Here is a 24,067-nt window from a genome sequence, read left to right on the forward strand (position 1 = left end):
ACATCCCTGGGCGCTGGGACGGGGCGGCTGTCAGCCTGTGTGATTTATCTGGGCCTGGGAGCCTTTGAAGCAGGAGGCTGTTGGAGTCCTTGAAGGCTGGCCCTGCAGGGAGGCCCTGGAAGTGCCAAATGGAGAGGCAAGAGCAAGCGGGTTGAGAGGGGTGGTGAGGGAGGGAGCTCTTGGAAGTCCATTCCTTTGTCCTTTGGGTCAGCAGCTCCTTTCTTCACCTTTGTCCTGTTCCAAAATGCAGGGGTAGCTCTGGAGGCCACAGGAAGGTCCTGTGGGCAGAAAAAGGCATTGACTTTGGGCTGGCCCTGAGTTTGCCAAGCAGGACTCCCAGAGGGCTTCCCTGTAGCTTTTTGGAGACTCTGGGCAAAGATGCAGGGAGATGAGGCCAGCCCCTTCCCAGAGGGGCACCCGATGTAGGCACCCATGGATGCTGGAGAGGGAGGTAAGCATGGAGTCCTGCAGAGGATGAGTTTTAAGGATGAGCATGTGTAGGGGTGTCAGCCTCCACCAAGTGGCTGCTGGGGCTTCTGACTGGAAGGCAGCTTTATAAGAAGGAGCCCAGAGGATGCTTTCTTAAATGTCAACAAGAGGTATAATTCTGATACAACCTTCTGACTGTTTCAGTAATGGTCAAGCACATATGTTTCATTGTTGAAATTCAGCTGCTTTTCTGCTATATACATCCCAGTTTTTCTTCACTATTTGCTAAATTTGATGTGTCTTTCTCATTTTATTTTGGAAGAAGGAAAATCCTTTGTTTTACAAGGCAGTGCCCAGGCACAATTACCTTTAATTAGCAAAGCATTTTCAGAGTTCAGATAAGGTTCACCTTTTTTTTTTTTTTTTGCTACTCTAAACTTTGACCCATTTGTTTTCTTATTTAAAAAAATAATAATTAAGGAAAAAACCCAAGATAATCACATTCCTTGTAGTTGACTAACCATAGATTTCTATGGTGTCTAAAAGCCAAACTGATTCAAAACAAAATGAAAGAAGGAAAGCCAAGTATGGGTATAAGTTTATCTGCCTGGGATTAAGTTTTAAAAAATGTTCTTTATAATTAGTTTCTTCCCCAGAGGTGGAACGAGTCCTGCCCTAAGTTTTGTGTGTGTGTGTGTGGGGGGCAGGGGATGTTCTCATGATACTGAGGGAACTTTGGCTTGGGCCCAACTATATACTTATGATTGCAAGTATTTTATTTTTTAAAATCACTGTGTGAAAACTCCCTCAAAACAATGCTTTCTATCTTTTCTGTTGGCAAATATTTACTAGAGGGCCCTCCTAGCATCGGGGTGTTATTTAGAGGAACTTCACGTAGTTTCTTCTGAATTGTTTTCATTTTACTTTATAATTTTTTTATCTTTTAATTTTTTTCTTTTTTTGGCCATGTTGCACAACTTGGGGTATCTTAGTACCTTGACCAGGAATTGAACCCAGGTTGCCTTCAGTGGAAGCACAAAGTCTAAACCACTGGTCAGGGAATTTCCTGTTTTCATTTTAAATCAGGGTTATGCATTTATTCCTCAATTGAGTAATGATCTAGAAAAACAACAACAAAAAACCCCCAGTAACAAATGGTGATGACTTAAAAAGTAAAACTGAGAAGGGTATAAAATGAAAAGCCCTTCTCACTTCTCAACCACCCTCCACCTCCCCTGCAGAAAAGTGTTAGTCACTCAGTCGTGATCGACTCTTTGCAACCCCATGGACTGTAGACTGCCAGGCTCCTCTGTCCATAGAATTCTCCAGGCAAGAATACTAGAGTGGGTAACCATTCCCTTCTCCAGGAGGTCTTCCTGACCTGGGAATCAAATTCAGGTCTCCTGCTTGGCAGACAGATTCTTTACCTTCTGAGTCACTAGGGAAGACCTGCAAAGGTCCCAGGTGAGCTTGGCCCACAGTCTTTGTACTTCCAGACATTTCCTGGGTTCCCGTGCTTGTCTGTGCATCTCTTTTGTTTATTTTTAAAAACTGTGGTAAAATGTGCATAACATAAAATTAACCTTAAGTGTACAATTCAGTGGCATTTTGTGCATTCACTGTGCTGTGCAACCATCACCTCTGTTGGTTTTAGAACATTGCCATCACTCCCAAAGGAAACCTCCTACATTAGCAGTGACTTCTCACTCCTATCCCCAGCCTCTTGCAACCACTAAGATACTTAGAGTCTCTCTGGATTTGCCTATACTGGAAATGACATATAAAAAGAATCATACATTATATGGCCTTTGTATTTGGCTTCTTTAACTGAGCGTAATGTTTCCAAGGCTCATCCGTGTTGTAGCATCCTTGAGTTGTTTTTGTATACAATGAGGTTATACCTTACATACTGAACTGAGGTTTGCTATAACAGTAGTTCTTGCAGATCTTTCCATCTTAGTGCATGCTGCGCACCTCATTTTTAAAAATCCCTTGTTAATACCTGCCATTTGGATACACATCGTTTATTTCACTGGTCTCCTATGGATGGATACTTCTGATTTTTAACTGTTACAGGAAAGAGTGCTACAGGTACATCTGTACATACGTTTTTATTTTCTCTACACTATGTATCTGTAGAGTCAGTTCCCAGAAGTGAATCTCTTTGTCCAAGGTAATGATACAGATTTTTTTATAGATTCTCCAAGGTTGCACTTCCCAAAGGTGGCAGTGATTTATGTGGCAGCGAGGGTGTGTGAGCCTCTCTGGTTTTTCCAAGTCCTGACCAACACTGGAAATTGCCAGGCATTTTAATACTACTAAGTCTGCAACAGAGAAATGGCATGTTAATTCTTTGTATTGACATTTTAAAAATTGTCCATGGGGCTGAATGTTTTCATAAGTCTTTTATTTATTTTTTTCTGGGAAATAAATGTTTGCTTTCTCTACTAATTTTCAACTCATTGTTCTCAATTGTTTCACTGACTTCTAAAACTCTTTAGGTCTATTCCAGAGTGTATGAAAATATTTCTTTCTCAGGTTATCCTTTTACATTGCTTATGATTGTTTCCACACAGAAAGTTTTATGGAGTCAGGCTAAGCTAGCTTTTATTTTATGTATGAGTTTTGAGTCAGACATTGCAATCTCTTTTCCATTCCAAGATTATTTTAAAAAATTAACCTTTTTTGAGGAAGTTTTACGACACTTTTTATGGTTAAGTCTTTCATTCACATGGAATTTTGGTCCAGCTTTAGTTGTTCTCCTCAGAGAAGTGAGTTGCCCTGAACTCTTTTATTGAATACCGTGTTCCTTTTCAGTTGTTGGCAAACAGCCTTTTTTTTTTTGGTATTCCATGTTTGTTTGGTCTTATTTTGAGATCATTCAATGTCTTCCTGTTTTTAATTAATTATCATAGCTTTATACATTTAGTTTTCTACACGAACCTTAGAACACTTTTATTATAAGTAAGGCAACTTTTTAAGGTTATACATTTTCCTATGCATGTAGCTTTGGCTACTGCTTTTAGATTTTGTTACAAGTTGTTATTTTCCAGATAGTCTTTAATCTCAATTTTTATTTTCTCTGCAATTCAAGAGTAAAGAAGAACATTTAAGACCTCCAGGAAGTTATTTTCTAGTTTCATTGCATTTTGTTCATAGAGAGCGTGGTCTGCTGTATTTTGGTGTTGGGGAATTGGATGTTCTTGCAATGGCGCCCCACTCCAGTACTCTTGACTGGAAAATCCCATGGATGGAGGGGCCTGGTGGGCTGCAGTCCATGAGGTCACTGAGAGTGGGACACAACTGAGCGACTTCACTTTATTTTTTCACTTCCATGCATTGGAGAAGGCAATGGCAACCCACTCCAGTGTTCTTGCCTGGAGAATCCCAGGGACGCGGGAGCCTGCTGGGCTGCCATCTATGGGGTCGCACAGAGTCGGACACGACTGAAGCAACTTAGCAGCAGCAGCAGCAGCAGCAATAGCTTAAAAATACAGTTATTATTTTTTATGTAGAGTGGGAACTTAGCTATAATCTTGGTTTCAGTTCAGTTCAGTTCAGTCGCTCAGTCGTGTCCGACTCTTTGTGATCCCATGAATCGCAGCACGCCAGGCCTCCCTGTCCATCACCAACTCCCGGAGTTCACTCAGACTCACCTCCATCAAGTCTGTGATGCCATCCAGCCATCTCATCCTCTGTCGTCCCCTTCTCCTCCTGCCCCCAATCCCTCCCAGCATCAGAGTCTTTTCCAATGAGTCAACTCTTCGCATGAGGTGGCCAAAGTACTGGAGTTTCAGCTTTAGCATCATTCCTTCCAAAGAAATGCCAGGGCTGATCTCCTTCAGAATGGACTGGTTGGATCTCCTTGCAGTCCAAGGGACTTTCAAGAGTCTTTTCCAACACCACAGTTCAAAAACATCAATTCTTCGGCGCTCAGCCTTCTTCACAGGCCAACTCTCACATCCATACATGACCACAGGAAAAACTATAGCCTTGACTAGACGAACCTTTGTTGGCAAAGTAATGTCTCTGTTTTTGAATATGCTATCTAGGTTGGTCATAACTTTCCTTCCAAGGAGTAAGCGTCTTTTAATTTCATGGCAACAGTCACCATCTGCAGTGATTTTGGAGCCCAAATCTTGGTTTAGAGCAACCTAATTGATTAGTAATTTATTTTTACTTTCTGTGTTCTTTATTTGCCTAAGGCAGAGAGGTAGATTTGGTATTCTATGCTATTATTTCTGTCTATACCTCTGATTTTATTTCAATCTTTTGGGCACTGTGGTATTTGCTACATATATTAATGAAAGTTCCTCACTGAGGATTGTACCCTTAATAATTTAAAAGTGTCTTCCTTGTTTTTTGCTTCTTTCTAAATCATATATGTTAATAGTATGTGATTTTTTTTTTTGTTCTTAGTTGTCTAGTAAGTCTTTGTTTCTAAAGATTTTTCTGCTTCCTAGCTGTTTGGTTTAGATAGCTATTTTAACTATAATGAATAGCTTTATTTGGGTTTTGATCCTGATTGTCCTTTTCTTCTAGATAACAAGTTTTCCTCTATTATGTTTATTGAAATACGGCCTTAAATCTGTTGTCTTTTGGGGTTACATTTTCTATTTTCAGTGCTTCCTTTTGCTCTCCCTTTTGTTTGATTTGTTCTCTTTGGCTTTGATGTGAGTGCATGTGTGCATGCTTAAGTTGTTTCAGTCGTGTCTGACTCTTTGAGACCCTGTGGACTGTAGCCTGCCAGGCTCCTCTGTCCATGGGGTTCTCCAGGCCAGAATACTGGAGTGGGTTGCCATGCCCTTCTCCAGGGGATCTTCCTGACTCAGCGAACCTGTGTTTCTTGCACTACAGGCAGATTCTTTACCACTAAGCCACCTGGGAAGCCCTTTATGTAACAACGTATCTAATCCCAAGTTACTAGAAGGTAAAAAAGCAGGTCAAAGATTTACTAGGAAAATATGAATTCTTGAAATTGAGTAACTTTATCAGCTTGTACCCCAAAAGTGTACCCAATAATCTGTTGCCATTTTTCTTGGGGCCTAATTAACTCTTCCTTTATTTCAGTTCATTTTCATCTGTCATACTTTTGAATGTGTGCATTTTTTGTTGCTGTTTGTTTTCTGTATTCTCTGGGGCACCACTTGTGGTATGTTGTGTCTCAGCTTCTGTTGTCTGCTGGCCCATCTTTTGTCCCCTCGACTCCCTCTGTGTGATTTTCAACCTTGCCTGTGAGATGGACTCACTGATGGAGCTCTTCATTTATCTATAGTGGGATCTATGTCATGTACAAATGTCTCCAGTGACTCTAATGAGAATCTCTGCTTTTCTGGGGAGCCTTAACCTATGGCATTTGGGTTTCTTCCTCCCTGCTTAAGGTTCTAGTTAAACTGGATGGAACGTGGCTACGGTATCCAGATTGTTTGTAAGGCTTCCAGTTAAACCTTATGCTCTGATGGGATTGCTCAGGAAGGCTGTCTACTCGCAGTACAAAGCAGTGTATGATTCCTCTTGCTGTCAGAAGCTTTCTTCAGTGCTTGTTTTGGGTCAAGGGCAGCTCTGTGCACTTTAGAATTGTCCCATAAGTAATGATAACCTTCACTAGGACAATCACTAAGACAGGTGCTATTATTAGTCCCTTTTACAGATGAGAAAACTGAGGCAGAGAGAGGCAGCATGACCTGTCCAGAGACATGCCTGTGGGGTGGCAGGGTCAGGATCCTGCTTTCTGGAGAGGTGCTCTTCATGATGACTATGTTGAGGGAAACCCACTGACCTCTTTTCCTTTGCCCACCACGGGTCAGTGGGCAGCCAGTGATGGGTCACGGGTGTGTCAGTGATTGTACCTGTGGGATTTTATGGAAAGAAGAATTTACCACCTACCTTTCTGGTGGCTCAGATAGTAAAGAATGTGCCTGCAAAGCAGGGAACCTGGGTTTGATCCCTGGGTCGGGAAGATCCCCTGGAGGAGGGCATGGCAACCCACTGCAGTATTCTTGCCTGGAGAATCCCATGGATGGAGGAGCCTGGCGGGCTACAGTCATGGGCTTGCAAGAGTCAGACACGACTGAGTGACTAAGCACACACGGCACGCAGTGAGTGTTGATGCAATAGGTGTGGTCTGAAAAGGACTACTTTGCTCTGTTAGGCTAAGTCTGGCCTGTGAGATGGGGGAAAACAGAGCCATTTCACCAACTTCTGTGGTATATTACTCTTTTTAAGAAAAACTGATTATTTTTCACATTTTAAAATTGTGGTAAAATACCCATAACATAGAGTTTACCAACTTGACACCATTTTCAAGTGCACGGGCCAGCGGCATTAAGTACACTCGCACTGTTGTGTGAACATCATCATCGTCCATCTCCAGAACATTTTCATCTTGCACAGCTGAAACTCTGTCCCCAGTTAAACACTGACTGCCCTCTCCCCTTGCCCTAGGCACCCACCATGCTACTTTCTTTCTCTAGGAATTTGCCTTCTGGGTATCTCGTCTAAGTAGAGTCATACAGTACATGTCCTTTGGTACCAGGTTTGTTGACTCTCTGCAGCCCAATGGACTGTAGCCTGCCAGGCTCCTCTGTCCATGGGATTCTCCAGGCAGGAATACTGGAGTGGGTCCCAGGGATCAAACCTGGGTCTCCTGCATTGCAGGCAGACTCTGGATTTCTATATCTCATGGCAGTGATGACCAGTGGTCATGATGAAGACTTTAAGTTTGAAAATTCACCCCCTGTTGATATGTTTTAAATTCTTCTTGGAAGGATAGATACAGGATATCTTAGGTATAGCAATTAGTTGCAGGAGAAATTAGGCAGGGTGCCTGGAAGTCAAGTTACTTGTTTCTCACAAAGAGGAAAGGCCTTTCTTCAAGGTCCTATTGCTGGCTTTTCTGCCCAGGCCTCCATCACTGTTGAACCCAGAGTAGTGTCCACGTTGGAGTCTTCTCCCCGCTTTCCATGGAATGAGTAGGTTCAGTGAGCCAGGTTTCATCTCTGACCGCCACTCCTAATATAGGACTGTGATTATTCCATGTTTGAGTTCTTGTGTACTGCCTGGCTGCATGTGTCTGTAGATTTGATGCCATCCAAGAAACTTAGGTTTATGCACGCATTTGGGGTCAGGGAAGAGTCACAGAGAGGGAACTGGGAATTGATGCTCATGTGGAAAAGAGTCATAAGTTTGAGCAGAAGTGGGTATTTATGCTGGGCACCAAAAGCAAGCAAGTGTGTGTGTACACAGACCAGAAGCCAAGAGCATTTCTGAAGACCTGGCTCAGTGAGCCCACCGGGGTGAGGATGCAGCACACCTGGGGGTGGGGGCTTTGGTCTCATTAGTGGAAGGCTGTATCTTGGGGAAATGTGCTCCCAAGGGCTGTGTCTGTTATGTCTGCAAGGTGAACAGATGCAAGATGCTGCCAGGGTGTCCTTTTCCAGGAAAAGGCAGGGATTGTCTCAGTGTGGTCCTTGGGCCGGCATCACCAGCAGCACCCGGGAGCACGTTAGGAATGTGAGTTCTTGGACTCGCCCTAGAATCTCCGTGATCAGAAAGTCTGGGTGCGGGTTCCACACTCTGTGTGTTAAGAAGCCCTCCTGGAGAGTCTGAGGTATGCAGAAGTTTGAGAAACAGCGGTTGTGATTCTCGTAGTGCACCGGGGCCAGAAAGAGCCTGGCAGAGGCCCCTAGCCTCGAGGGTGTCACTCATCACGAAGGGATTAAAACCGAAGTCACTTTCCTTCTGCCCTTTCTTCCTTCTCCTCCACCACAGGGACCACCAGGCAATCTCTAGCCTAACTGCAGGAGTCCTGGTGTTGGGGATGGGACGAAGAAGAAAGGAAGGGAGGTGCTGTGGTCAGCTACCGCAGAGGACTAAAGCCCCAGCTGTGTGGAATGCTGGGCCATTTGTCCACAGTGCAGATGGGTGGCGGGACAGTGGTCTGAGAAGAACTGGGAAGGATTAGTGGTCAGTGGTGTGGCCAAGATGAGTTGCAGAGGAAAATTAAGGGTGTCAGCAGCCCATGGGTCAAAGTGTGGTGTGTGATGGAAATGTGTGAAAGCAGAGCCTCCTGGAAAATTTGGGGGAGAGAAAGGCACTCACATACTCTGAGACCATCTTCAGTTCTCTCAGTAGGCATCATAGAGGGCAGTTCATCTGACATTTTTGCCACCTACAGAATCCTGGTGGCCCTCCATTTCTGGGCTCTGACTCACAAATTGCAAAGATATGCCTGTTGAAGAGGCTTACTGTCCAGAAAATGTGCTCTTTTGTATGTACGTTATTGTTGTTTTAAAAAATGTTTATTTATTTGGCTGCATTGAATCTTAGTTGTGGCATGCAGGATCTTCGTTCATCATGTGGGACCTTTGTGTGCTCCGGAGAGTGGGGGCTCAGTAGTTGCAATGCCCAGGCTTAGTTGCTCCTCTGCATATGGGATCTTAGTTCCCAGACAAGGGATTGAATTGATAACCCCTGCATTGCAAGGTGGATTATTAACCACTGGGCCACCAGGGAAGTCCCTGTATGTTATTGTTACTAAGTCACAAATTTATACATGCTTTGATAAAACTAGGTCAGGATTAAAGTATTAAAGTCACTGCTGTCAGCCTGAAATTAATTATAAGACATTGATTACTTAGGAAAAATATAATGTTTGTCATCCTCCCATGGGCTGTCTTCAATGCTTTTAATATAAATTTTAGAAAGTGTTCAGATCTTTTCCCCAGGCTGTGGTCTCCATAACCGTTTCTCTCCTCAAGACCTAAATTCACTAGCTGCAAATTTTGTTATCTTGGACATTTCTGAAATATAATTTCAGGATGCCTGGGGTGTGCATTGTTTTGTAGCTGCCCTAGGTAGCCACTAATTGCATGCGGCTACTTGGTTTAAATCCATTAAAAATAAGATTACAGATGGAGCTCGTCAGCCAAGCATAAGTGCTCGACAGCTACAGGTGGCTGGTGGCTACCATTGTAGGCATGCAAATACAGAGCATTGTTATCACCAGGAAGATTTCTGCTGGGCAGCGCTGCTCTGCACTGTGTTCTCTTGTTGCCATCATTCCAGCCAGTCAGTTTTTGAGCACCTGCCGTATGCCTGGGAGATGCTAATTTGTCAGTTTATTCAACAACATACATCAGGTATCTCTGTGTAACAACATCCCCTTTAATGTTATTATTAGTGTTTTTTTTTTTTTTCCAATTGGGAAGAAGCCTCTGATGTGAAGGAGTGACTTTATGTGCAAGTGGAGATGTCTTGGGCAAGAGTGCTTGGTGGGGCTAAGGGAGGCCATGTCCCACAGAGCCCTGGAGGAGTGCATACGTGGGGGACCGTGCTTGGAGGAGCTGAGGGCTGTGCACCCGGGAAGGAGGGCTGGGACCAGGCTGCCTTGCTCAGCCACAGGGCTGACTTGCCCAGCTTGCTGGGAGAGGAAATGCTACCACGGATGAGTCAACAGGCTTTGGAAAAAATTTCCATCCAGTGGTTCTTAAAGCATTATTTAAGTGTGGTGGTGGTGGTTTAGTCGCTAAGTCGTGTCGGACTCCTGTGATCCCATGGACCCATGGAGCCCGCCAGGCTCCTCTGTCCATGGGATTCTCCAGGCAAGAATACTGGAGTGGGTTGCCATTTCCTTCTCCAGGGGATCTTCCTGACCCAGGACTTGAACCAGGTCTCCTGCGTTGCAGGCAGATGATTTACCAACTGAGCTATGAGGGAAGCCCTTGTTTAAGTGTGCTTAACATGAAACACTTAGTGTGGACATCATACAGTTACTATTGAAACTGTTTCTCACAGGATTGCAAAGAAGAAGATTGGAGAAGTCGGTGTGGATTCCCACAGACACATTTCCGTCACACAGACAGTTTTCATCTCTCTTGGGTATACCTAGGAGTGGGATTGTGGTGTAGGTCTAAGAGCCATCTGATGCTGGCTAACGTCTGGAGCATCTGGCCAACGTCAGTCTTAGCTTGTTCTATATTTTAGTAACTGAGGAAGTACTTTATAGAAAACCTCAAACTTATATTTCCCTGATGATTTTCTTTTAATTTTAACTTACACATTTCAGTTTAAGCCATTATACTTTAACAAATGTCAAAGCCTATTTATTCTATTTTTCAAAACATTTTTTTCTTCCAGTTTTATTGAGCTATAATTCACATACAACACTGTATAAATTTAAGGTATATAGGGTAATGATTTGATAATCATGTCATACATTTAGCAGATATTCATCATCTCATATAGATACAAAATTAAAGACATACAAAGAAATATTTTTTCTTGTTATGAGCATGCTTAAGATTTATTCTCTTAACTTTTTCATATAAGATACAGCACGGTTAATTATATTTATCATGTGGTAAGTTACATCCCTACTGCTTATTTATCTTATAACTGGATGTTTAGACTTTTTGACCACCTACATCCACTTCCCTCTCCCTCCACCCCTGCCACTGGTAATCGCAAATCTGACCTGGTTTACTGTGGATTTGTTTTTGAAATATAATTGACCTACAACATGGTTAGTAATTCAGTATTTCTATACATTTCAAAATGATCAAAGTCTACTTGTGATATGTCGCCATACAAAGATATTACATCATTTTTTACTCTATTCTGTACTTTTCATACCCATGTCACATTTATTTTGCAACTAGATTCAAACTGTGGTTTTGATACAACCAATGAGGCACATCCCTTGGCTCTTATCTGATTGCGGCCACAGTAATTGAATTATGTTCACTTCACATGTCTCCTCGGTGCTCTTACTGGGTTCCATTATCCATTTTGTCTATGACTCTGTCCCGTTTGAATGTACCATCTACTTGATCTGTTAATGATGTGTTCGTTTTTTGTCTGTTTCCCAGCCCGAGGGCAGAGATCCTCCTTCCCTTTGTGGCTGTATCCCCCGGGCTCCTGGAAGGGCACCTGAAATGCAGCAGGTGTTCACTGCTGAGTGAGTGCAATGCCAGCCTCCTCCACTGGCCTCTGCCCCCTTCTCCCCTCTCTGCATTCTCATGTGGGAGGATAAAGCACAGTGCTTATTCTTAACACAAACAAAGGCCTAAAGTTAAAGGAAAAAAAAATGGACATCATAGTTCGAGAATTTTTGAATCAGATGGTATGCTCTATATCAATATTTGGGTCTTAACAATAACACCATATAATCTCATGTGTAATTCACTAAGGGTTAGATTCTTTTCAGTGTTTCAGGAGTTACTAAAAAAGAGAAATATCTCTTAAAACTTTCATCTAACATACAAGTGTCCTCTTTAATATTAGGAGTTGAATTGGGTTTATGGGAGCTGTGGGGGGAGCCTTTGGTCACTTTTGGATATTCAGGGTAGGTGGTCTCAGTGGGGCAGATGTAGGGTGGAGGCCAGGCCTGCTCAGAGCAGTCCCAACCAGCTTGCCAAAAATGTTTCAGGAAATCCTTGTTCTGTAATGTTGGAACCCACAGTCTGTTCTCTCCCTCAATTCCACCCAGGAATGCACAACAGACTAAGGGGTACAGAGAAGCCTTTCCAGTGAGGTCAGAAGAAGAAGAATCCAAGAGCTGGGGGGCCTGGATCCACCTCTTCTACCTCCCCACCTCCACCGGGCGGGCTTAGAGACCTGAGCACACTGGAAGAAGCAGCTGGAATAGGATTTGCACTGCCAACTGTCAAAGGAAATAAGTTCATGTGGAGACTTAGCTAAATTAGTATTGTAGGAACCCAGGTTCATGTTTGGTAAGAAGAAAAAAATTAAACGAGGCTGTTAAACATGTGAAATGATCCTCTGAGATTTTTGAGTAATGTTAATACTGGAAGTGAGATGGAGGAATAATATTTGGAAGGTTATAAATCTTGGGTTAGTTATTCAGATGGTCCTGTTCTCAGAGACACAGAGGGATCTGTGGGTTTATTGAACTGTTATTTTTATAAGTTGGCCTTTGCTTTAATATGAATTTATACAGGATGAATTTGGTATTTAAAGAAAGAATGGACTCAAGGAAAATAGGCTCATGTACAAATCCAGAGCACATCATGTTGTACAATTGGGCCAAGGAATTCTGGTTGTCTGAGAAATCAGCGATTTAGAAGTAAGGGATCTTGTGTAAAAACTCTAATTATGTCAGTAGCTATAAGGAACGCTTATTGAATGCCCATTTAAGAGCAAAGTGCTGTCCTGGCCACATGAAGAAGTTCATTCATGATTTGTCCTTAGAGATTTTCCTGTGTGTTTGGGAAGCTGGCCTACATACATTTTAAAATAATGTAAAATTGAAAACAGTGGTTATGTTGAGAGGAAGGGCCTGTAAAATCAGGTCAACAGGGGATGTAGACTCCAGAGAGTGATGCTGTGGATTACAGGGAAGCTCTGGAGATGGGATCCAGGGAAGATCTGAGGATGGGATTCAGGGAAGATCTGGGGTTGGGGATCCAGGGAAGATCTGGGGTTGATGGTTCAGGGAAGATCTCAGGATGGATCCAGGAAAGATCTTGGGATGGGATCCAGGGAGAACTGGGAATGCGGATCCAGGGAAGATCTGGGGATGGGATCCAGGGAAAATCTTGGGATGGGATCTAGGGAAGATCTGGGGATGGGGATCGAGGGAAGATATGGGGATGGGATCCAGGGAAGATCTGGGGTTGGGGAACCAGGGAAGATACGGGGATGGGATCCAGGGAAGATCTGGGGTTGGGGATCCAGGGAAGATCTGGGGATGGGATCCAGGGAAGATCTGGGGTTGGGGATCCAGGAAGATCTGGGGTTGGGGATCCAGGGAAGATCTCAGGATGGATCCAGGAAAGATCCGGGGATGGGATCCAGGGAAGATCTGGGAATGGGGATCCAGGAAAGATCTGGGGATGGGATTGGGGGAAGACTTGGGAATCAACTGAGCTCAGTGTACGGGCCTGACAGGGACCAGAGAGGCTGACTGCTAATTCTTCCCAGTTTGTTCTTTCAACTTCGTTCATCTGTAATGAAAGCAGCTTCTGCTATATTAAAATAAACCTGTTAGATTTGACCACAAATTATGTGCTCAGGACATTTTCTGGCATTTCCTGCCCCTTTTATTTTAATGACAGAATTATTGAGATAGAGTACACATACCATACAATTCCCTTTCTGCATGGGAAGTCACTGTTTTTTTGGAGTCACAATATCATCCAGCCATCACAACTATTGGACTGAGGGGCAGCCCATCACGTGTGCCTGTTTTGACAAGATAGGAGGTTGTACCATGTAAGATTGATTGTCCCTGGTCATTTTCATCCTGCAAACATGGCAGTGTTCTATGTTCTAGCTTCCAAATAATGTTTTAAAAGAGCTTCTCTTGAAAGCTAGTAGAGGATTTTTTTCCTGCATCTTATCTTAAACCATCTGAAAAGTGTTTGGAGGTCAGGAACCCCATGTATGGAGAAGAGTTAAAGGAGATTTACGGACAGCCCACTCTTGGCCCTTGAAATCTGTCACATGTGAGAACTTGGCCATTTCTCTGTGTGCTTTGGCCTCTGAGGGAAACAGTAGGAAGTGAACAGTGAGATAGCTTCGAGGAAGTATTGAGGAACAGATTTCAGTTTGATACAGCACTGAGATTTCTAGATGTAAAGCTGCCTGACCAACAAGCTCTGTGCTGTATCCAGTTATCACTGGGTGAATTTGAGCTGAGATGAGGGACCCCTGGACTGGGGCACAATTGGGAGGTGCTTCCCACTGGCCTCTCTGGCTTCTTCTCACCTGACCAGATGCTCTCTTGAGCACCCCACATGGGGAGTGCCCTCAACATCCTCATCCTGCAGGGCCTGCCTCATCTATCTAAGAAGTCCCCCACATTTGTCTGGTCAGCGCTGCTCCCAGAAGATGCCAGTTTCAGTGTGTCTGTATCCTTGTTTGGGGTCTCCCAGGCCAAGGATAGTGTGATCTCTCTCTGGGCCCTGGCTCCCCTTCTGAATCAGAAGCTCCCTGAGGACAGGACTGTGACCCGGCTTGCTCGTTGCTGTACCCCAAGCCCCCTCTGTGGTGGGCTCCGGCCCCCTAGCTTCTCAGTCAGTGTCAGAAGAAATGATGGGACTTGCTTTGTAAGCAGTTGTGAGTGTGTGTGCACAGATATTTGTGTGTGTGTGTGTGTAATTTTGTGAATACCCAAAGGAAGATAATTCTATTAGGTTAGAATGAACAGTATGGAGTTGCTGCCTTTGTGGATTGAAAATGGCTGAACATTACGTGAAAGCAGTCAGTCTGAAAAGGCTACAGACTCATCCCAACCATATGATGTTCTGGAAAAGGCAAAAATATGGAAACAGTAAAAACATCAGTGGTTGTTAGGGGTTAGGGAGGAAAGGAGGGATGAATTTTTAGGGCAGTGAAATTACTTTGTATGATACTATAATCTCCTTGCAGAGATTGGAGATCAAACCAGTCAGTCCCAAAGGAAATCAGTCCTGAATATTCATTGGAAGGACTGATGCTGAAGCTGAAACTCCAATACTTTGGACACCAGATGCAAAGAACTGACTCATTGGAAAAGACTCTGATGCCGGTCAAGATTGAAGGCAGGAGGAGAAGGGGATGACAGAGGATGAGATGATTGGATGGCATCACGGACTCAATGGACATTAGTTTGAGTAAGCTCTGGGAGTTGGTGATAGACAGGGAAAGCCTGGTGTGCTGCAGTCCATGGGGTTGCAGAGAGTCAGACACAACTGAACAACTGAACTGAACTGACTGAACTGATACTATAATGGCAGGTACATGACAGCCTCCTCTGTCCATGGGATTTCCCAGGCAAAAGTATTGAAGTGGATTCCATTGCCTTTTCCAGGGATCTTCCTGGGACCCAGGGATTGAACCTACTTTTCCTGCATTGGCAGGAGTGTTCTTTACCACTAGCGCCACCTGGGAATTAGGCATTGGTTAAAACCCCTATAACTTTCTATTAATAACACAAAGAATGAACCCTAATGTAACTATGGACTTTAGTTAATAATATTGTATCAGGATGGTTTCATTAATTGTAACCAATGTACCATAGCCATACAAGATGGTGATAATACAGAAATCAGTTGAGGGTGTCCAGTGGGAGGGGAACTACATGCAAATATGGTACTTGCTGCTCCTTTTTTCTGCAAACTTAAACTAGTCCAAAAAATAAGGTCCATTCGTTTATAAAAAGGTTAAATAAGAGCAGTTTTGTATGATTCATCTTTCCTTTGTTAGATTCTTTTTAATAATACTAATGGCTTTATCTGAGTCACATATCATAAAAATTTAAAAAATTCAGTGGTTTTTAGTAAATTCACAGAATTGTGTATGCATCACCACAGCCAATTTTAGAACATTTTCATTACCCTAAAAAGAAACCCTGCATCTCAGGTCCTGGCAACCAGTCATCTGCTTCCTGTCTCTTTGGATTTACCTGTTTGGGATATTTTATATAAATGGAATAGTAGAATAGGTGGCCTTTTCTGACGTCTTCTTTCATCCGGCATTATGTTTTCAAGGTTTGCTCATGTCAAACATCGTATCAGTACTTGGTTCCTTTTCTAAATTAAAATAAAGTTTTTTGTTTAAGAGCAATTTTAAATTTATAGAAAAAATGCAAATATAGTCCAGAGAGTTTTCAAATACTGCACACTCAATTTCCCTAATTATTAACATCTTGTGTGAGGACAGTGCATTTCTCACAACTAATGAATCAGACTGAAGATCATGCTGTATTCATATTTCTTAGTTTGTACTTAATGACCTTTTTCTGTTTCAGGATATCCCACATTCCTTTTAGCCTCAGATCTCCTTAGGCTCCTCTTGACCGTGACAGTTTCTCAGATTTGTTTTGGATGACCATGACAGTTTTGAGTAGTGGTCAGTTAGTGTCCCTCAATTAGGGTGTGTCCAGTGTTTTTCTTATAATTAGTCTGGGCTTGTGGGTTTGGGGAGGGAGACCACAGAGGTTAGGTGCACACATCCTATGAAGGAACCATGGTATCATCATGACTCATCACTAATGCTGTTCCACCTGGGTCACTACTCATTCCTTGTTACTGCCAGATGTATTCCATTGTTTGGAAATACCATGTTTTATTTATTTATCAGCGAATGGACATTTGATGTATTTCCACTTTTTGGCTATCGGGACTCATGCCACTATGAACATTTATGTACCCGTTTTTGTGTGAACACACATTTTCCATTCTTTTGGGTATCTTCCTGGGGGTGGAATTACAGGGTCATATAGTTATTCTGTGTTGAACATTTTGAGGAACTTCCAGATTTTATGTAGAGTCCACAGCATTTTACATCCCCCTCCTAGCAGTGTCTGAGGGCCCAATTTCCCCACATCCTCATCAGCACTTGTTATTTCCTATCTTTTGGATAGATTCTCTTGTTGTTTAAGAGACCCAGTCTAACTTTTTGAAACTACCTCTGGGCACTTTCTGAGTGTCATATGAGTCCTTTGTGGTGCAGAGGGTAGCTGGCCCATCTGTCTTGCAGTTCAGTGGGGTCTGCCTGCCGAGGAGGAAGATGGGGTTGGGGGTGGGGCGAGTGGGCAGGTGTTGAGTACCCAGGCCCTCTTGGGCAGTTTTCTAGTGTTTCTAGCTCATCTGTCTCTTTCAGCACAGAGGGCTCTTTTAATCAGAGGTTCAGGAGGTTGGCACAGTGCTACCTCTAACGGTGAGGGCACAGGGCTTTGCCACCTGGCAATAAGGAGCAGTGTCCCGAGCCTTGGCATTAATCATACTTCCTCACAACACATCTTTCTCTTTTGAGGGGGTACTGTTTATAATCAATTTAGTAAGTTTTGTTTTATTTAAATAAATAAAATTGATGCAGATGGAAGATATTGGGGTACATTGCACATAGTCAGGAAAATTTTGTCTTTGCTAGACTTTGTTTTAAATACATACATGTAAATATATACTGGGCCAGGAGTAAAATGTATTTATTAATGTGAATCCGTCAAAATAGTTTGAGGTCAGCAAACTATGGCTCAGAAACCAAATTTGGCATTCCACCTCTGTCTTAGTCCGTACAAGCTTCTATAAAAGAATACCGTTAAGTCAGGCTGCTCATAAACAACACATATTTAGTTCTCACAATTCTGGAACACAGCTCATCTTTCATGATAGCTTCTCCCCAGATGTCTTTCCCCCACCCCCAAGTATCTGGGTTTTGGAGCCTCTTTCCTGAGTTGATTTTTAGATCACAGTGGGTCAAGAGTTTAGAAACCTACACAGACCAGTGGAGGAGGGGCACATAACAGCATGAAGGGCAGCACACAGATCCCATTTGCAGAGGGAATTTGAAATCCACAACAGACCCCAAATGGCTGAGCTGAAGTGTTGCTCTTAACTGTTCAAGAAAGTGGGAGGCATGCAGTGGGGTCAGGAGGAAATTAATGACCGTCACCGGATGGTGGGTGATGAAACAGATAAGCAACAGTTGAATAAACACTGGAATTAATTTTGGAGCCACTGGGAAGGAGTAAAAAACTAGAGAATTATGGAAGACACAGTGTCTTGTGGTTTTATTTGTTTGCTGAGACTCAGAGGCGGCAGTTATTTTCCATCTGAGAATGGGAAAACCTGGAACCAAGTGAAGCTTGTTCTTTTTAAAGAACTTGAGAGGGTCTTCCTACCATGCTGGTGGCCACCTGTGGTTCTTTTTCTCCTTTGTTTCTTCAGAGAAAGCAGTAGTTCTCTGTCACTTATGTAATGAGGTTTTGCATTCTAAAGAGTGTTGCTAAGTTTCTCTTAAAAATCTTTATTAAAGACTTTATGAAATACCTCTTATCAGGGCTTGGGAAAGGCCCCCAAGCACAGTGATTATCATTTATTTGGCTCTTTGCTTGAGATCTGAAGTATTATGGTGGTGGTGGTTTAGTCACTCAGTCGTGTCTGACTCTTGCAGCCCCATGGACTGTAGCCCACCAGGCTCCTCTGACTGAGGTGTTTCCCAGGCCAGAATACTGGGATGGGTCATCATTTCTTTCTCCAGGGGATCTTCCTGACCCGGGAATAGAACCCAAGTCTCCTGCATCACAGGCAGTCTCTTGCGTTGCAGGGGGATTCTTTACTGACTGAGGTATCTGAACCATAAGGAAAATCATGACTGCATTTTAATGCAGACAGATGGGATAGGATGGCTGATGGTTACAAGTCTGAATTTAAAGGTGGGTTTTTGGTTTTGAAGTCTAGAAGATGTTGGCAGTTGGGTGAAGGAGGGCTTGTGAGGTGAGGGGCAGGAGTGGCTGGAGGCCAGAGTTCCTCAGGGTTACTCTGCAGGAGGGAGGTGCCCAGCTGAGGCTTTAGGGAAGGAGCAGGGAAGCGGTGAGATGGGCTGGTTGCTGACTGAGCATTCACAGGCTGGGCATTGCACATAGGAAATACTTGGCTGGATGACAGGATTCACTGACAGAAAAGTCATGGAAGCGTCCCCTGAGCAAAAATAATGGGACTTAAAAATCATGTGAGATTATTCATGACTTCAAGTTTCTAATTTCATTCCAGAGTTATGGACATCTGGCAAGACCATGGAAGAGTTCCAGGTGCCGAGATGATTACTGGCTGAGGAAACAACTTTCCATGATTTTATCAAATCAGCAGTGGCTCCTGGGAAGAGGCTCCCTGCCCTCCTTCTCGTTGCTGTCCTGAGTGGAGCCAGTTGTAGCCAAGACATGACTTCAGACCCCCTGGGCACAGTCCATTGTGAGACTGAGCTCTTAGAGCCTCTGTTAACAGATGCTGTGATATGACTGAGGAAGAGATGTGAAGAGTTACCAGACACTGAGTTCTAGGCTAGCAGCCTGCCCTTTGCATCCCCTGCCTCATTTCCCCAAAGGGAAAGAGAATTGTATTGACCTTCTTCCCAAGGGTGCCAGAGAGAGAGAACAGATTCCAATTAGAAGGAACCACTTTTGGCAGGCCACATGTACAGGATGTCAGTTGGGGGCCATAAGTGGTGGTCAGAGTCTTGTATCAACTGTATGACCCTGTGTGAGGAGGAGGCTGGGAAACCTTGGATTCGTCCTTCTCTGCCACAAAGGGGCCGACACAGGCTGGCTGCTGAGCTGGCATTGAGATGTCAGAGCCTGGAAATGCCAGGTGTGGAAAGCCACTGCCACTGTTCCCAGGATGATGGCCCCTGTGTTTGAATGGCCAGTTGTTTATCCTAGAAGCAGTCCTGAGGTCAGATGCTACTGTAGGGGAATGGGGATGTTCTGACACAGATGGTGGAGGCACCTATGGATATAAAATATGGTGGCCGATTGGCTCTTAAGTAGGGGTGTTGAATAGACTTGTGATGTTTTGATCCAGAAACCAACGATAGAAATAGGAGGATTAAGTCCTGTAGGAGGGCTTCTCCTACCTTTTCTGATGCCTGCCTTATCCTCCTTCTTGCAGCCCATGTTCAGGTGTCCTGAGTGGGACACAGGCCAGCAGCCTGCCCTTTGCATCTCCTAGCCTCCTTCTTGCAGCCTATGTTCAGGTGTCCTGAGCTGAGTGGGCCTCTGGCTTCATCCACCTGGACCTGTCACGGCAAGCACATTTGTCTGTGCTTGGTTGGGGACAGAACCAGTGATTGGTTGGGGACCAGTCCATCTCCTGGTTCTGGCCAATGAGATGTGAGGGAAGGAGGGGCTTCTTACAGGAATAAGGAGAGACTATTAGAGAAGGCCTTTGGCCACTGTCTCTCCTTTACTACTGGTAGGTGATGTGATCCCTAGAGCTACCTTCTGTGACTGTGAAGTGATCAACAGGAGGATAGAAAGCTCATTGCTAAACATGATGGGATGAACAGATAGAACCTTAGGCTTCAATGATGTCACTGGACCCCTCCCTTAGGCAGATCTCTTCCTAAAGACCCTTATGGTTAAGATTTTTTTTTTGTCATATTTAGAGCCCCAAACATCCTAACTGCTGGACAAGAATAGAGTTGTACTGTATGCATATCTCTCAGGAATTTAGACTCATTCTAGTGACTGATTTGCTGAACAAAACTGAACTTTATTGGAGCCTTAAACTCTCTGTAGATACTTTGAGATATTGTTGTATTATATTTGTTAGGAAAAATAAAATTTATCAAGCTACAAGCAGACCTAATGAGTTAAAATGAGGCTAGTTTGTGCCTGAGTTCTTAGCTTTGGAACTTGAAGTTGACTTAATTTTACAGAGCTTTATGTCTGCAGCTTCCCTTTTTCCTAGGCCAGGCTGTGGTAAACACACAGGTAGGCACCTGGGTGGTGGCAGCTGTAGTGTTAAGGACAGTCACATTGTTGTGCCAGCATCACCATCATCCATCTCAAGAGCTATTTTCAGTGTGTAAACTGAAACCTTATGAATTAAACACTAATTTCCCATTCCCCTCACCCCGCCTAGCTCCTGGCACCCGTTATTCTACCTTCTGTCCTGTAATGTTTATGTTATCTAATGTATGAAAGCTTTACAAAAATCAGATTTCTTAAACTCTCAAGGCTTGTGAAAGCATTGACTGGCCAGGACAGAGTAGGGTTTGGAAATAGCTTAGAAAAGAAATCCATGGCTAGGAAATTAAGGAACTTCTGTGGTGGTCTAGTGGTTAAGAATTGCCTTCCAATGCAGGGTGTGAGGGTTTGACTCCTGGGTGGGGAACTAACATCCCATGTGCTGCTGGACAGCTAAACCCATGAGCCACAACTAGAGAAACCCCTCGTGCCTCAACAAAGACTCAGTGCACCCCCCCTAAACGCCCCAAATAGGAAATTAACTTGACGTAAAACTGTAATTGAGCCATAAGCCTTAATAAATCTTGCCAGTTTTTTCATTAATGTCTGCTTTTCGTCTGGGATCCAACCCAGGATTCTGCATTTCATTTGAGTCACACATTTCCTTCTTCTTTTAAAATCTGTGACAGTTCCTTAGTACTGCCTTGCTCTTATTGACCTTAACACTCTTGAAGAGCACTGGTCAGTACTTTTGTACAATGTCTTTCAATTTGGGTTTGTTTGTTTTCTTATGCTTAGATTCAGGTGATGTATTTTTGGCAGGAAGAGAACAGAAGTGATGAGGTATTATATATCCATAGGTGCATTATGTCCACATGTCCCTCTGCTGGAGAGGTTAGTGGGATCACTTGCTTAAGGTCATATCTGCCAGATCTCTTCACTGGACAGTTTCTAATTTTTTTCTTTTTGATTAGTACCTTAGTCTCTCTTTCTCCTGCAGGGAGATACTTCGTGAGTACAATAAAATCCTGTTTCTTGTCATGGTTTGTCCAATGATCTTACCAACCAAAGTAATTCCATGATTTTTGATCAAGTGGCTTTGTACTTCCATCATCCTGTCTACATTTAACAATTGGAATATGTACTTTCAAAGAGAGCCTGTGTTTAGAACACTGAGTTTTATCTATTTTTAAAAGGGGCAGGTGACAGAGTTGGTTGGAGTCATAGTGAGGAGACCAGCAAGGGCTTGTTCCCTCCTTTGTCCCAGATATTTATTTGAAGAAACGTCTGTAGTGAATGCATGGTGCTGGTTGGTGGTTTAGTTGCTCAGTCATGTCCGATTCTTTGTGACCCTATGGACTGTAGCCTGCCAAGCTCCTCTGTCCATGGGATTTTCCCAGGCAAGAATACTGAAGTGGGTTGCCATTTCCTTCTCTAGGGAGACTTCCTGAACCAGGGATCAAAACCAGGTCTCCTGTATTGCGGCAGTCTCCTGCTTTGCAGGCAGATTATTTCCTCACTGAGCCACCAGGGAAGCCCCATAGTGAATGCATAACAGTGTTGTAAATATTAACAAAAATGAAGGATAAAAAAAATCATACGATCATCTCAATGGATACAGTAAAAGCATTTGAAAAGATTCAATATTTGATTATGATAAGAACTTTTAACAGAATATAAAGGGACTTTATCAACATTATAAAGGCCATGTATGACAAGCCCACAGGTAGCACACATGCTTGACAGTGAAAAACTGAAAGCTTTTCCTTTAAGATCAGGAACAAGAAAAGGATGCCCACTCTCTCCACTTTTATTCAGCATAATATTGGAAGATATAGAGCAGTTAAGCGAGAAAGAGAAATAAAAAGAATCCACATTGGAAAGGGAGAAGTAAAACTCACTGTTTGCAGATGACATGATATTATATGTAGAAAACCCTGAAGACTCTACCAAAAACTGTTAGAACTAATAAATTCGGCAAAGTTGCAGGATACAAAATCAGCATATAAAAATTGATTACCTTTCTATACGCTACTAACAAACTCTCAGAGAAAGTAAGGAAATAATTCCATTTACAATTGGATCAAAAGAATAAAATCCCTAGAAAAAACTTTAACCAAGGAGGTGAAAGATCTATTTATTGAAAATGTTAATGAAGAAGAAGACACAAATAGATAGCCCATGTTCATGGATTGGAAGAAGTAATATTGTTAAAATGTCCATACTACCAAAAGTGACCTACAGATTCAAGTCAATTACTGTCAAAATTTAAATGTCATTTTTCACAGAAATAGAACAAACAGTTATAAAATTTGTATGGAGTCATAAAAGACCTTGAATAGTCAAAGAAATTTTGATAAGGAAGAATAAAGCAGGAATACATGCCTTCATTTCAAACCATATTACAAAGCTATAGTAATTAAAACTGTGGTATTGGCATAAAGACACAGACATAGATCAATGGAACACAATAGAGAGCTAGAAATAAACTCATGCTGCTGCTAAGTCACTTCAGTCGTGTCCAACTCTGTGCGACCCCGTAGATGGCAGCCCACCAGGCTCTGCCATCCCTGGGATTCTCCAGGCAAGAACACTGGAGTGGGTTGCCATTTCCTTCTCCAATAGATGAAAGTGAAAAGTAAAAGTGAAGTCGCTCAGTCATGTCTGACTCTTTGCAACCCCGTGGACTGAAGCCTACCAGGCTCCTCCGTCCATGGAATTTTCCAGGCAAGAGTACTGGAGTGGGTTGCCATTGCATATATCATCAATTAACCAACAGCAAAGGAGCCAAGAATATACAATGGGGAAAAGACAGTCTTATTAGTAAATGGTATTGGGACAATTGTACAGCCTCAGTCAAAAGAATAAATTTGGGCCTCTAACTTACACCATACTCCCAAATTAACAGAAAATGGAATAAATACTTGAATGTAAAACCTGAAACCATAAAACTCCTAGATGAAGACAAAAGTGGTAAGCTCTTTTTCACAAACCTTGGCCATGATGTTTCTGAATCTGGTATCAAAAGCAGAAGCAACAAAACCAAAATAAACAATAAAGCTACATGAGACTGTCAGCAAAATGAAAAGGAAACCCACTGAATAGAAAAAATATTTCAAAATCATATATCTGATAAGGGGCTAATGCCTAAAATATGTAAAGAACCCATACAACTCAATAACAAAAAACCAAACAATTCTATCAAAAAATGAATAGAAGATCTGAGTAGACTTTTGTCCAAAGAAGATATAAGCTGGCCAACAGGCACATGAGAAGATGCTTTACATCATTAATCATGAGGAGAATGCAAATCACAATGGGATATATCACCTCACACATTTCAGAATAGCTGTTATCAAAGAACAAATAACAAGTATTGGCGAGGATATGGAGAAAAGGGAACTATTTGCATTGCTGGTGGGAATGTAAATTGGTACAGCCACTATG

The 24,067-nt window shown here is 42.9% G+C and overlaps 1 protein-coding gene and 1 long non-coding RNA gene across 4 annotated transcripts in view; both read left to right on the forward strand.

The window, feature by feature from the left end:
* LOC133253062 (uncharacterized) overlaps nucleotides 1-20,953 on the forward strand; it is a 34,947-nt gene extending 13,994 nt beyond the window's left edge. Inside the window, exons 2-3 of the long non-coding RNA XR_009738162.1 lie at nucleotides 14,821-15,044; nucleotides 18,927-20,953. This is a non-coding gene — a long non-coding RNA (uncharacterized LOC133253062). The remainder of the gene's footprint in view (nucleotides 1-14,820; nucleotides 15,045-18,926) is intronic.
* The window catches only part of ROR2 (receptor tyrosine kinase like orphan receptor 2), a 245,874-nt gene that overhangs the window by 15,833 nt on the left and 205,974 nt on the right, over nucleotides 1-24,067 (forward strand). The window lies entirely within an intron of this gene.

Source organism: Bos javanicus, chromosome 8 (genome assembly GCF_032452875.1).
Source record: "Bos javanicus breed banteng chromosome 8, ARS-OSU_banteng_1.0, whole genome shotgun sequence".
Lineage (NCBI taxonomy): Eukaryota > Metazoa > Chordata > Mammalia > Artiodactyla > Bovidae > Bos > Bos javanicus.